This window comes from Callithrix jacchus, chromosome 2, assembly GCF_049354715.1.
Source record: "Callithrix jacchus isolate 240 chromosome 2, calJac240_pri, whole genome shotgun sequence".
In the NCBI taxonomy this organism is placed as follows: domain Eukaryota; kingdom Metazoa; phylum Chordata; class Mammalia; order Primates; family Cebidae; genus Callithrix; species Callithrix jacchus.
The window spans coordinates 31190710-31205364 of record NC_133503.1 but is presented as its reverse complement, the minus strand read 5'-3'; the positions used below and the strand labels follow the sequence as shown (position 1 = coordinate 31205364).

Here is a 14655-nt window from a genome sequence, read left to right as displayed (position 1 = left end):
CCAAAAATATACAAAAGTAACCCACAAATACAAGTAACAAGAGACTTTTCCCTCCTCACCTACCATGCAAACCCCTAAGTTACAGGGAGTATTTCCTGTGTACCCTTCCAGAAACGTTTTCACAGAGGTATCAGCATGTACACAAACCTAGTGCACATGATGTGCACACATATACATGCTGATCAAATACGCACACATACACTCTACTTCGTCACTAAGAAAGCATCACTCGCTGGGCGTGGTGGCTCGCGCCTATAATCCTAGCACTTTGGGAGGATGAGGCAGGTGGATCACCTGAGGTTAGGAGTTCAAGACCAGCCTGACCAATATGGTGAAACCCCATCTTTAAAAAAATAAAATTAAAAAAAAAAAAGAAAGCATCACTTATAAGCAGGATTATTCTAGATGCAATCAGAAAAGGAAAACACTGCCAGTAAGTTATGACCCAAAGCTTTATCTTAAAATATTCATAGGTACTGAAAAAGCTCAGACATTTTTAGATAAGGACTTTATTACATGACTTTCTTTTCCACATATGAAAAGGAAGATAAGTGAAATGAATGAGCTACGGTATAAGATGGAGCCCCTTTTCAGCTCTGAGTCATCGGCACCAGTGTGTTTCCCACTCACAGTGTCATTCTTTTGTGCCGCTGAATGTTAAGGCATTTTTTTTTAGATGGAATCTCACTATCACTCAGGCTGGATTGCAGTGGCACAATCTCAACTCTGAAACCTCCATCTCCTCAGTTCAAGTGATTCTCCTGCCTTAGCCTTCCGAGTAGCTGGGATTACAGGCATGTACCATCACATCCGGCTAATTTTTGTATGTTTAGTAGAGATGGGTTTCACTATGTTGGGCAGGCTGGTCTCAAACTTCTGGCCTCAAGTGATCCACCTGCCTCCCAAAGTGCTGGGATTACAGGCATGAGCCGCCGTGCCCGGCAGCATTTCATGAAAGAGAATTCTGATGATGTTTCCATGATTCTCTTCCATTACTCTGAATTTTGTTCTCGCATTTTCTTGACTTCACTAGAAGATGCCAAAGGAAGTTTTTCAATAAGAACAAAGACCTGTTCGCAAATGGTTTTACCATTTTTTTTTTTCCAAAGAAAACAGAGGGGCCACAGCTATCCCATTACCTTAATAGGAGCTACATCATTTGTGCATGTGTAAGCAATGATAGCAATGGCCAACGGCATTGATAAGAGTACCCCACATTTGCAGACGTTAACATGCAAAACAAGTTCATCTTAAAACCGATCAACTGTCCTGTAGGACATACACAGTCTCCCTCAACTCACTCGCAGCTGTCTTGGGGTTGCCAACTCAAATCCCAGCTTGACCCAGGCAGGTAACTGAGTCAAGTAGGAAGGGTGGACTGCAGTGAACACAAGCCTTCAAAGGGTGGTCCTGGAGCAGCAGCTATTTCAATACTGTGTGGGCCAAACATTTCTATGAAATAGATCATTCCTTGGAGCACCCCCCTCTGTAAAGCTCTATTTGATGGGAGTCTATACTTTTAACCCCATTTTTCAAAATGTTCTGAATCTTGCAGAATGTCCCATCATGTATCTTGGACTCCTTTCCCTATGAGACCTGTACCTTAGACTTGTCAAGGTCCACAAGGCACTGCATTACACGAGTGCCCCAGAACGTATCCACACAGCCCTCAGGGAGAGAGATTTAGGCTATTTGCTGGCTTATACACAAGGCTGAAGTGAGGAAGTGGCAGGGCTGCAGTTCTGAAGCATCACCCCCTGGAGGGGTGGGGAAGGGGTGGGCATTCTGACATCCCCAGACTGGAGAATGGCTGTGTTATTCACCCAGCTCGCGACTCAGCAGTTCAGCCTTGAAGGTAGGAGGCTTCTAGGAAGGTCAGGGGAAGGATCGGTTGTAGACAATTCTGAATACATCAGCTCTTCTTTTCTTTTTTTTGAGACGGAATTTCACTCTTTTTGCCCACACTGGAGTGCAATGGCACAGTCTTGGCTCATCACAACCTCCGCCTCCCAGATTCAAGTGATTCTCCTGCCTCAGCCTCCCAAGTAGTGGGATTACAGGCATGCACCACCACGTCTGGCTAATTTTGTATTTTCAGTAGGGACAGGGTTTCTCCACGTTAGTCAGGCTGGTCTCAAACTCCCAACCTCAGGTGATCCTCCCGCCTCGGCCTCCCAAAGGGCTGGGATTACAGGCGTGAGCCACTGCGCACGGCCTGAATGCACCAGCTCTTCTTATAGTCAGAAGATTCTGCAGCTTTAGGGGAGAGGAGCGGCCAACTCTTCACCCACCTCCGGCTTCCTCAGTTGCAGAGCCCTGTAGCCCCCAAGTCTGACTGCTGCCTGCCAACAGTCCCAGACACCCTCACTGCATCCTTCTCTCTGCTCCATGTCCCTTTTCCTCCTACAGCACCAACCCCTTCCAGACGAACAGAGGAAAGAGAAAGGGGCCTCTGAATGAGTGCATGTAGGATGGAGGGAGGTCTTAGCTGTACTGCCCCAGGATCACCTCCCACGACCTCTTCCCCTCCTAGCACATTCCATGCATATATGGTAGGTGCATAGGAGTAGGAGTAACAATAGCGACCTCAAGAACAACTGATTGCCAAACACTGTGTTGAGTAAACACCAGCCAATTAATCCTCATAATTCTGAAGGTGCTTATTGTTAGCTGCACTTTATTGATAAGAAGAAAACTGAGTCTCAGAAAATGTGAATGCCTTTGCCTAAGTTACACAACTCGTGAGTAGCCTCCCTCCACAGAACATCCCAGTTTTTCAAGGATTTTTTCCAAGGGGATGTTGCTCAGGCAGCGTACTGAAACTCAGAAGTCTCTTTCCCAGACAGTGTGGGTCCCAAGACAATTGCCGAGACCCTCCTGTTCAATGCATTCCTGGTGACTGAGGGTGGCAGGGGAATGGGAACATTTGTTTTAGTAATCTTTTTTAGAATTTACATTTTTAACCAAAGCCAGTTGCCTTTCTTTCTTTTTTTTTTTTTTTTTTGAGACAGTGTCCTGCTCTGTCACCTAGGCTGGAGTGCAGTGGTGCAATCTTGGCTCACTGAAGCCTCTGCCTCCCGGGTTCAAGTGATTCTCCTGCCTCAGCTTCCCAAGTAGCTGGGATTACAGAAGCCACGATGCCCGGCAAATTTTTCTTTTTAGTAGAGACAGGGTTTCACCATGTTGGCCAGGCTGGTCTCTAACTCCTGACTTCAGGTGATCTGCCTGCCTTGGCCTCCCAAAGTGCCACGCCCGCCTGGCGGAAAGCCACAGTTTTGAAGTAATATTGCTTTCTATCATTTCACTTTCCCTTTTATCTTCATCCCTTTACATTATTGTTCTGCTCATTCTCTCCCTTTGTATGCGATGACCATCCCGGCAGGGGAAGAAGCAAGGTGGGTTTTGCTAAACTCTCTCTCTTTCCAGTAGGTCCAGGAATTTGCAGGACCTGGCAAAAAGGTTCTAACTCCAGTTTCATTAGCATGGCTTGTTAATTATAAACACTGCCTGCCCTCCCTCCCACATGTCTAAAACAGCAGATTAAGTTTTAACTTTTGCTGGCAGGACACCTGCTTTGGACATTCCTTCTCCCCTCACCTCCTAGGATTTACAACACAAAAGTAAACATTTACATTGGTTAAGATTTACCAAAAGGAAGTGTGGCCTGGAATGCTTCCTTTGAAGTCCTGCCTCATGAGAAGGGAGCCCTTTTAAATAAATAAAATAAGAAAATAAGCTCAGGTTGGAAGAGAAAACCTCAAGGCCTTCTAGATGATGTCCCACTTGGGCTCAGCATAACCAGGCTTTCTGTTTTTCCCTTGGGCCTTAAGGGCAGCATTTGTTAAATCCTAAGAATAACACAAAACTATAGGTCTCTGCTCAAGGTAAATTGGGTTATCAGGCAGCAGTGCAATCAAGTGGTCACCTGGAAGCTCTTGGCTAGGACTTTCTTCCTGACCGAGATATCACCAAGGGGGAAGGAAGAAACCAAGTACCCTACAGAGGGGGAGCTAAGGGGCAAGACCAACTTATCACGATGGAAAAAGCAACGTCGTCCACCTGTTTGTGCCAGAAAAAAATGATTGTCTCAATGAGGCTTTTCTGCTTTATTGCAGGTGGGTGCAAGGTGGAGCCCAGACAGCCCCAGGATGGGTGCCAGCTGTGCTGACCAAGGGGACTGACAGACACTTTTGTAAACAGGGGCACCAGACACTGAGGTCATGCAAGTACTTTCAGGAAAAGGGAAGTGAAAAAACTCCCCACAGCCACCCCCAGATTGCAGGTCAATGAAATGCTCCAATAAGGAAAGGAGGAATGACTGCAGTTGCATGGCATTCCAATCCGATCACACTCTTCACCCTCTAGAGATAGTGCCTCCACCACTACATACCTCTATTGGTCAAAATCAACCAATAATCTTGACCATGGGGGGCAATTCCCAAGTGCTTGTTGTTCACCAGCAAGTGAAGAAAGGGAGCACCAGGAAACAGCGTCCTTCATAACCCACTCTGTCCTAGCCCCGGCTGACTGCTTTACCTGCTTAGCTCACCTGTCTTTATGACGGCCCAGAGAGGCAGATATTACGCACACTTTGTGGGTGAGATCACTGAGGCTAGGTAATGCTCCCAAGGCTGCAACTATGCCAAAGCCGTCCAAGTGGCAGATGTGTTAGAAGCAGCGCTGAACTTGGACTCCCAACTTGTGAATGGCTCAGCTTTCTGTTAGCTGGGAGACCTTGAGCAAGTTACTCAGCTCTGCCTGTGCTTCTGGTGCCACTCTGTTTTGAGCAGCAGCATATCACTGGGTTGCACATTTGAGGGAGAAGTCCATATCCACCCACCTGCTCTAACTTCCTGACTCACCTAGCGGAGTGTTCAGAATTTATCAGCATGAATGCAACAAATTTTGGTAAGGCTTTCCACTCACTCCTGGGTTCCCTATAACGTGGGGAGCATATTCCTGCCAACATGAGCTTATATTCTCATTGGATATCCTTCCAGAGTGGAGAAAGCAGCCAACTTAATGCTATACCACACTCAGGTCTTTGTTAAGGGAATATCTACAAGCACTGGCCTTTCATCATTCTTCAATCAAACTAATCCCCAGCGAGGTCTCACCTTTACTTGCAGAGACAAAGAGGATCCAGAACCCCTGGGCATTTATGCTTGCTACCTTCAGCTTCCTAGTGTCTCATAAAGCCACAGTCTCACTCAGAGGAACACCCTGGTTCTGGTTCTAAATTTGATCCAATGACCAGAATTGCAAAGCCCTTTCTCTAAACTGTGGAAGCTCAATTTCCCAACTTGCCAATTGGGGATGAAACAATTTACCTTACAAGGTTTCAATGAAGAGCTAAGGAGACCTGAGAAGGTAAGATTCTTTCCATCATAAACATTCCTGCTCTTATCATGTCCCAGGTCCTAGAGCACACTATCCAAGTGAGTCAATATCAGACACACATGTCAGAAACAAATACAAAATACAGATCACAGGGTGAGCAAATGAACCATGAGGTAAATGAAGGAATGAAGGAAAGGAGAGGGCGAGAAGACTGGGAAGACTAGTAGGGGCCCTGAGTCATGCTAAGATATTTTGGGGTCTTCTGTGAGCACTGGAGAACCATGAGCAATTCTGAGAAGGAGAACAATTTGCTCTGGGAAGTCTTGTGGAAGAAAATCCCAAAAGTAGTTGCAACATGAGATTGCTGGAAAATGATCTTGGAGTCTGGCCACTGTTCGCTGACTATGGCAATAACCAAAGCAAGAAATGACACCTTCACTCAGATACTGGCCTGCATGTGGCCAGTGCGTAGAAGGGTGGAAATGAGTCAGGAGACCTCAGCCACCAAAGGCTCTCAGCAGCTCTGTCCCTTCAAAAAGGCAAATTTGCAAGAATAAACTTTCCCAGATGCTTATTTGTGTTCTAGGAATTTGTGTTCTATGAATGTGAAATAAGACTATCAGGTTGGTGTCCTGAGCCACTAATTCCTATCCCCATATTCACCTTATTACCTTAAAACAAAAAAATCATTGCTGTCCACTCACATTCATAGCAGCATTATTCACAAATAGCCAAAAGGTGAAAGTAACTCAAGTGTCCATCGACAGATGAACAGAGAAGCAAAACATAATATCAACATACAGTGGAATATGATTCACCCTTAAAAAGGAAGGAAATTTTGACATAGACTACAACATGGATGAGCCTTATGTATTATTTCACATAATGCTAAGTGAAACAAACTGTCACAAGGGACAAATACTATGGGATTTCATTTATATGAGGTATCTAGAGTAGTCAAGTTCATAGAGCCAGAGTAGAACAGTAGTTTCCAGGGGCTGGGGGCAGGGAGGAGTCGGGGGTTGTTTAATGGGTGCAGAGTTCCTGTGCAGGAAGATGAAACGAGTTCTGTAGATGGGCGGTGGTGATGGTTGCACAGTAACAATATACTTAATTCACTAAACTCTACCGTTGAAAATGGTTACGATGATTAATTTTACGTTATGTATATTTTACCACAATTTTTTTAAAAGGAACAGGAATCATTCCTCACACGGATTGTCAGTGCAAATGAGACTGCCTGTAAATGATGGAATTCTTTGCCACCAGACACAGCCTATCCAGGAAACTTCTCCTCCTCTTCCTTTCATTATTGCTTAAAAAATTCCCCTCCCTGCAGGGCGCAGTGGCTACCTGTAATCCCAGCACTGTGGGAGGCCAAGGCGGTGGATCACGAGCTCAGGAGTTCAAGACCAACCTGACCAAGATGGTGAAACTCTGTCTCTACTAAAAATACAAAAATTAGCTCGGCACGGTGGCTGGTGCCTATAATCCCAGCTACTCAGTTGGCTGAGGCAGGAGAATCACTTGAACTCAAGCAGCAAAGCTTGCAGTGAGCTGAGATCGTGCCATTGCACTCCAGCCTGGGTGACAGAATCAGACTACGTCTCCAAAAAAAGAAAAAAATTCCCCTCCCCACTGCCCCACCTGGTGCTAACTCAGCTCCTATCAGTACTTGAATGGCAGGAACCAGCCTGAGGGTAGACACTGCCACCTTCTTCTGTATTCTAGGACACCCAGAGTTTCCAGAGACTGACATTGGTGCCATCCACCACTCCAGGACCCCAGCCCCTGATAACCTCAGCGAGCATGGGCCCAAGTCCTCACTGGCATCCCAGGTGAGCTTGGCAGGTTCCAGAAAGCTCTCTTGATGGCAAGAAGAGCTAGGATGGAGTACCCTATGAGAGTTGTTGATAGGGGCTCCCAGGGCCTGCCATCTCAGAGGACAAGGAGGGCACAGGTGGTCTCAATGCTGAGCACAAAATGAGGCCATGGAGGTCAGCTTGCTTCTGCCCACTTCTGCCCTTGCCAGCAACTAAAAGGAGATCAGGACTGGAATGAGGAAATGGCTCCATCCGTCCTCCCCACTGCAAAGAGCTGGAAAGCTTGCTCTACTGGATCCAGTCATTTATTCAGGTATTTGAACTCAGCTACTAGGTGTCCACACATTTAGGATGGTCATGTCTTTTTGATGAATCACCCTATTATTGTAAAAGCTCTCTGTGTTCCATGCTGACAGCCATTCCAATATTCTTTTGATTAGTACCGGTATGGTATATCCTTCCTATCCTTTTACTTGTCACTATCCTATGTGAGTATTTATATTTAAAGTGACTCTGTTACAGGCAGGCTATACACTTGAGTCTTATTCATTTTTTCTACTTTTTAATTAGAGTGTTTAGTCCATTTACTTTTACTGAATTACGATATAGCTGGATTTAAGTCTACCAACTTGCTATTTGTTGTCTATTTGTCTCATCTGTTTCTTGCTTCCTTTTTCTTTCTGTTCTACTTTTTAAAAACATTCATCCACCATATACCATTATGTTTGCTCTAAACAATCAACTATCTTTTACAGATATGAAGAAATGTTTAGTTTTTTTCTATTTCTGGTACTCCTCATTTCTTACGTAGATCTAAGTTTCCACCGGATATTATCTTCTTTCTGACTGAAAAAATGTCTTTTTTTGTTTTGTTTTTTGAGACAGAGTCTTGTTCTGTCACCCAGGCCGGAGTGCAGTGGCATGATTTCAACTCACTGCAACCTCTACCTCCTGTGTTCAAGCGATTCTCCTGCCTCAGCCTCCTGAGTAGCTGGGACTGCAGGTACACACCAACAGCCTGGTTAATTTTTGTATTTTTAGTAGAGATAAGGTTCCCCATATTGGCCAGGCTGGTCTCAAACTCCTGACCTCCAGTGATCTGCTCACCTTGGCCTCCCGAAGTGCTGGGATTACACGCATGGGCCACCATATCCGGCCCTGAAAATTTTATTTTAACATTTCTTATTGTGTAACTATGCTAGTGATACTTTCTCTGGCAATTTATTTTATCTGAAAATATTTGGATTTCATCCTCGTTTTAAGGATAGTTGTGGTTGGGTACAGAACTGTAAGTTGACAGTATTTTTCTCTTTCAGCACCTTAGAGATATCATTTAATTATGTTTTGGTTTGTATTGTCTCTGATGAGAAGTCTGCAGTATTTTATTTTGTTTTATTATTGAGACAGAGTTTCGCTTTTGCCCAGACTGGATGCAATAGTGCGATCTCAGCTGACCACACCCTCCACCTCCAGGGTTCAAGCGATTCTCCTGCCTCAGCCTCCCGAGTGGCTGGAATTAAAGGTACACAGGTTCAAGGGATCCTCCAGCCTCAGCCTCCCAAAGTGTTTGGGTTACAGCTAATTCTGTATTTTTATAGAGACAGGGTTTCTCTGTGTTGGTCAGGCTGGTCTCAAACTCCCAACCTCAGGTGATCCACCCACCTCAGAGTGCTGGGATTACAGGCATGAGCCACCACACCCAGCCCCAAGAAGTCTTCAGTATTCCTATTGTTCTCTTATATGTTATTCCCTGGCTGATTTTAAGATTTTTCTTTTCTTTTTTTTTTTTTTTTTTTTTGAGACAGAGTTTCTCTCGTTACTCAGGCTGGAGTGCAATGTCACGATCTTGGCTCACCGCAACCTCTGCCTCCTGGGTTCAAGCAATTCTCCTGCCTCAGTCTCCCGAGTAGCTGGGACTACAGGCGCATGCCACCATGCCCAGCTAATTTTTGTATTTTTAGTAGAGATGGGGTTTCACCATGTTGACCAGGATAGTTTTGATTTCTTGACCTCGTGATCTACCCGCCTTGGCCTCCCAATGTGCTGGGATTATATGTGTGAGCCACCGTGCCTGGCCTGAGATTTTTCTATCTTTTGTTTACAGCAGTTTGATTATGATATGTCTAGGTGTGGTTTTCCATATGATTTTTCTGGATTTATTGGGCTTCTTGGATCTGTGGGTAATATTATTTTCATCAACTTTGGAATTTTTCATCCATTATGTCTTCAAATGTATTTTTTCCCCAATCTCTCTATCTCCTTTTTTTGGGGGAATGCAAACACACATTTCTTAGACTGATTAATAATGTCCCACAAATTGCTAAAGTCCTGACTTATTTCTTCAAGCTTTTTTTCCTTCCATGCTTCAGCTTGGATACTTTTTTATTTTAGACAGGGTCTCACTCATTCTGTTGCCCAAGCTGGAGTACAGTAACACAATCATAGCTCATGACGCCTCCGCTTCCTGGGCTCAACTGATCCTCCCACCTCAGCCTACCAAACAGGTGGGACTACAGGCACGTACCCCATGCCTGGCTTATTTCTTTTTCATTTCAGAGGAGATGAGGTCTTGCCGTGTTTCCCAGGCTGGTCTTGAACTCCTGAGTTCAAGAGATCCTCCAGCCGCAGCCTCCCAAAGTGTTTGGGTTACAGGTGTGAACCACTGCACCCAGGCTTGCTTGAATACTTTCCATTGCCCTGACTACATGTTCACTAGTCTTTATTTTACAGCATCTGATCTGCTATTAAACTCATCTAGCAAATTTTTCATCTCAGATATTGTAGTTTTCATCTAGAATTTTCATTTAGTTTCATTACTGACTTCTTTTATATCTTTAAACATATCTAAACAGTCAATTATCTTTTAGAGAAATGAAGAAATCCCCCCACTGGCTGCTCTGAAAAGCCATCTTTGCATTGTTCCTCGTCTGATTCGTTGCTCGCTGCAGCTGCCTCCGCCGTGCGTCTCCTTCGCTGTCGCAGACTCCGGCAGCTTTATCGCCAGAGTCCTTGAAATCTCGCTTCCTTTTTAATCCTCCGCATCGGATCATCGGCGTGCCCCACCATGTCAGACGCAGCAGTAGACACCAGCTCCGAAATCACCACCAAGGACTTGAAGGAGAAGAAGGAAGTTGTGGAAGAGACGGAAAATGGAAGAGATGCCCCTGCTAATGGGAATGCGAATGAGGAAAATGGGGAGCAGGAGGCTGACAACAAGGTAGATGAAGAAGAGGAAGAAGGTGGGGAGGAAGAGGAGGAGGAAGAAGAAGGTGATGGTGAGGAGGAGGATGGAGATGAAGATGAGGAAGCTGAGTCTGCTACAGGCAAGCGGGCAGCTGAAGATGATAAGGATGATGATGTTGATACCAAGAAGCAGAAGACCTATGAGGATGATTAGACAGCAAAAAAGGAAAAGTTAAACTAAAAAACAAAAAGGCCACCGTGACCTATTCACCCTCCACTTCCTGTCTCAGAATCTAAACGTGGTCACCTTCGAGTAGAGAGGCCGGCCTGCCCACCCAACGTGGGCAGTGCCACCCGCAGATGAACGACGCGCTCTCCACTACCCAACCCAAACCATGAGAATTTGCAACAGGGGAGGAAAAAAGAACCAAAACTTCCAAGGCCCTGCTTTTTTTCTTAAAAGTACTTTAAAAAGGAAATTTGTTTGTATTTTTTATTTACATTTTATATTTTTGTACATATTGTTAGGGTCAGCCATTTTTAATGATTTCGGATGACCAAACCAGCCTTCGGAGCATTCTCTGTCCTACTTCCGACTTCACTTGTGGTGTGACCATGTTCATTATAATCTCAAAGGAGAAAAAAACCTTGTAAAAAAAAGCGAAAACGACAACAGAAAAACAATCGTATTCCGAGCATTCCAGTACCTTTGTTGTATATGTACTTAGCTGTACTATAAGTAGTTAGTTTGTATGAGATGGTTAAAAGGTTTCCTTTTTTTTTTTTTGTCTATGAAGTTGCTGTTTATTTTTTTTTGGCCTGTTTGATGTATGTGTGAAACAATGTTGTCCAACAATAAACAGGAATTTTATTTTGCTGAGTTGTTCTAACAAAAAAAAAAAAAAAAAGAAGAAGAAGAAGAAATTTTTAAAGTCATCTCTGGGTCTGTTTCTATTGACTATCTTTCTTCATAAGCTGAATACCTTTTCTGTTGTTGGGGGGACATTGTCAATATGAAGTTGTTGACCATTTAAACTTCGTTTTCTTTCTTTAAAGAATGTTGAGTTTTGTTTTGATGGCTAATTTATTGGCTGATTAGCTTAATCCTCTTGAGACTTGTTTTTAAGCACTGTTAGGCCATATATAATTTTAAGGATGGAAGCCACATACAAAGACTGGTGGTACAGGCTGGGCGCAATGGCTCATGCCTGTAATCCCAGCACTTTGGGAGTCTGAAGCAGGTGGATCACAATGTCAGGACGTTGAAACCCGTCTGACCAACATGGTGAAACCCCATCTCTAATAAAAATATAAAAGTTAGCCAGGTGTGGTGATATGTGCCTGTAATCCCAGCTACTCAGGAGGCTGAGGCAGGAGAATTGCTTGAACCTGGGATGGGGAGGTTGCAGTGAGCAGAGATTGCGCCACTGCACTCCAGCCTGGGCGACAGAGTGAGACTCTGTTTCAAAAAAAGAAAACTCCACTGTACTCTTGTAAGAGGTGGAAAGTAAAAAAAGCAAGTAATTTCTCAGTGTTATTATGAAGCTTTGACGTTGCAGATCTCCTGAGAGGATCAAGTATTTCCAGGGATCGCACTTTGAGAACTGCTGCTCTAGAAAAGTTTTAGGCCTCCTAGAATGGAAGAAGCGTACAAGAGAAAATAAAAATCTTCTGAGATGACATTATGAAGAAATAACACAAGGTATTAACTAATTACAACTGAACAACTGATTCAAAAGAAAAGGATATTTGCCCTATGAAAGAAGGCAATCACTGAACTTGTCCCCCTTCAGCGAGTTGGAGAATGATTTCTTGAGGAACTAACTTTTCAACCAGGCCCTGAGAAGGAGGTTAACCAGATGAAGGCAGGAAGAGGCGGAAGTTCTCCTCTCCCTCAGTACAGCTGGTTTTCCCGCCTTGCTAAGGAAATTGAGTTAGGCTTTAAAGAAGGATCAGAGATGGAGATTATTTTCTCCCATGACATCTCCTCTAGAAGAAGAACCTGGTTCTTACCAGACCAAGTTGGAAATCTGTTCTGGAAAGAAAAGGGGAAGGTGTAACCTAGGGTCCTTCTGATGCTCATAGAATTAGCCCCAGTGACAGAGAAGCCCAGATCTCCCTGGGCTGAGTGGGATGTCCTACCAAATAGGGCACTATATGGAGGCCCAAGAGCTGAGACTCAGGGGACACAGGCCTGAGGACAATTATGCAGGCCACAGGGTGCAGTGGCCTACAGTAACACATGTAGCAACAGAAACCCTTAGCTAACTGCCGTAATTTAAGGCAATTAGGAGCCATTCATCATCCAGATGGCTATTCCCTCTAATCGTTACTGGCTGAAGGAATTATATATAGCAGCTACCTTTCCACTCCATTTCCAGGCCATGTTCCTGTCTTGTGGTTGCCAGTTCTGCCAACACTCACTGTTGAAACTAGACATGCCAAGTTCCAGGAGGGACATTGGACAGACATTGCCTCTGTTCTTCTTCCCCTTGACACATCCACCTTTGGAGTGTGAAAACCCACCAGGTTCCAGCCACCGTCTCACTTCAGCCTTCCAAGGCCTTTGCTCTAGTTGAAATAGACTAAGCAGAGAAGAAAGCCATCTTGGAAAGCAGCAGATTCTGCTCTGTTCACTGACAGTACTGATGGCCAGCACTTACCAAACACACAGTCTTACAGGTGCTATGGGATTTACCTCTATTAATTCACTGAGTTCTTCTGATAACCTGATGAGATTAGGCCACTTATCGTATTTTACAGATGGGCAAGAGACGTCCTGTAACTGACTCAGTCACCAAGTCAGTAAGGAAAGCAGACAGGATTAAAACCAGGGAGTTTGGCTCCTAAATCAGTTCCTTGAATGTTACACTCTACTGCCTCTCTAGCTTTGAAGTGGCAAGAGGAGTTGGCTTTTTAAAAAGTGTATGGGCCAGGCTCGATGGCTAACGTCTGTAATCTAGGCATTTTGGGAGGCCAAGCCAGGTGGATCACCTGAGGTCAGGAGTTCGAAACCAACCTGGCCAATGTGGTAAAACCCCATCTCTACCAAAGTTATAAAAATGAGCTGGGTGTGGTGTTGGGCACCTGTAATCCCAGCTACTCAGGAGGCTGAGGCATGAGAATCACTTGAATCTGGGAGGTGGTGATTACACTACTAAGATCATACTACTGCACTCCAGCCTGGGTGACAGAGCAAGAAAGACTCCATCTCAAAAAAAGAAAAAAAGTATATATATAAATGCTCGACATCACTCATCATTAGGGAAATGCAAACCAAAACCACAGTGAAATATCACTTCACACCCATTAGGCTGGCTACTATAAAAAAAAACTAACACAATAATTGTCGATGATGATGTGGAGATATTGGAAGCCTTGTGCACTGCTAGTGGGAATGTAAAATAGGGGGAAACAGTATGGCAGTTTCTCAAAAAATTAAAAATAGGATTATCAGGCCGGGCATAGTAGCTCATACCAGTAATCTAAACACTATGGGAGGCCAAGGAAGGTGGATTGCTTTGAGCTCAGGAGTTCGAGACCAGCCAGAGCAACATGGCAAAACCCTGTCTCTACAAAAAATACAAAAATGAGCCAGGTGCAGTGGCTCATGCCTGTGGTCCCAGCTACAATGGATGCTGAAGCTGGAGGATCACTTGAGCCAGGAAGTGGAAGCTGCAGTAAACTGAGATTGCACCACTGCACTCCAGCCTGAGCAACAGAACGAGACCCTGTCTCAAAAAAAAAATAAATAAATTACCATGTGACCTAGCAATTCTCCTTCTGGGTATGTACCTAACAGAATAGAAAGCAGGGGCAATGTACACTTACTTACTTCCTTATATATTTATTGAGATGGAGTCTCACTTTGTCACCCAGGCTACAGTGCAGTGGCTCCACCTCTGCTCACCGCAACCTCTGCCTCCTGGTTTCAAGTGATTCTCCTGCCTTAGCCTCCCGAGGAGCTGGGATTACAGATGCCCACCACCATGTCCAGCTATTTTTTGTATTTTTAGTAGAGACGGGGTTTCACCATGTTGGCCAGGCTGGTCTTAAACTCCTGACCTCAGGTGATCCGCCCACCACAGCCTCCCAAAGTGCTGGGATTATAGGCGTGAGCCACCATGCCCAGCTAATACATAGTTATACACGCATGTTCATGGCAGCATTGTTCACAAGAGCCAAAATGTAGAAGTCACCCAAGTGTCCACCATGAACTGATTAACAAAACGTCATGTATATGTGTATATATTGCCATACACTGTATGTATATACATCTCACATACATACAAATAATGAAATATTATTC

At 44.5% G+C, this 14655-nt stretch overlaps 1 protein-coding gene and 1 pseudogene across 4 annotated transcripts in view; one reads left to right on the top strand and one right to left on the bottom strand.

Moving 5' to 3' along the window:
- Positions 1 to 14655, bottom strand: part of WWC1 (WW and C2 domain containing 1) — a 184226-nt gene that overhangs the window by 140631 nt on the left and 28940 nt on the right. The window lies entirely within an intron of this gene.
- LOC100412667 (prothymosin alpha pseudogene) lies at positions 10045 to 10668 on the top strand (annotated as a pseudogene).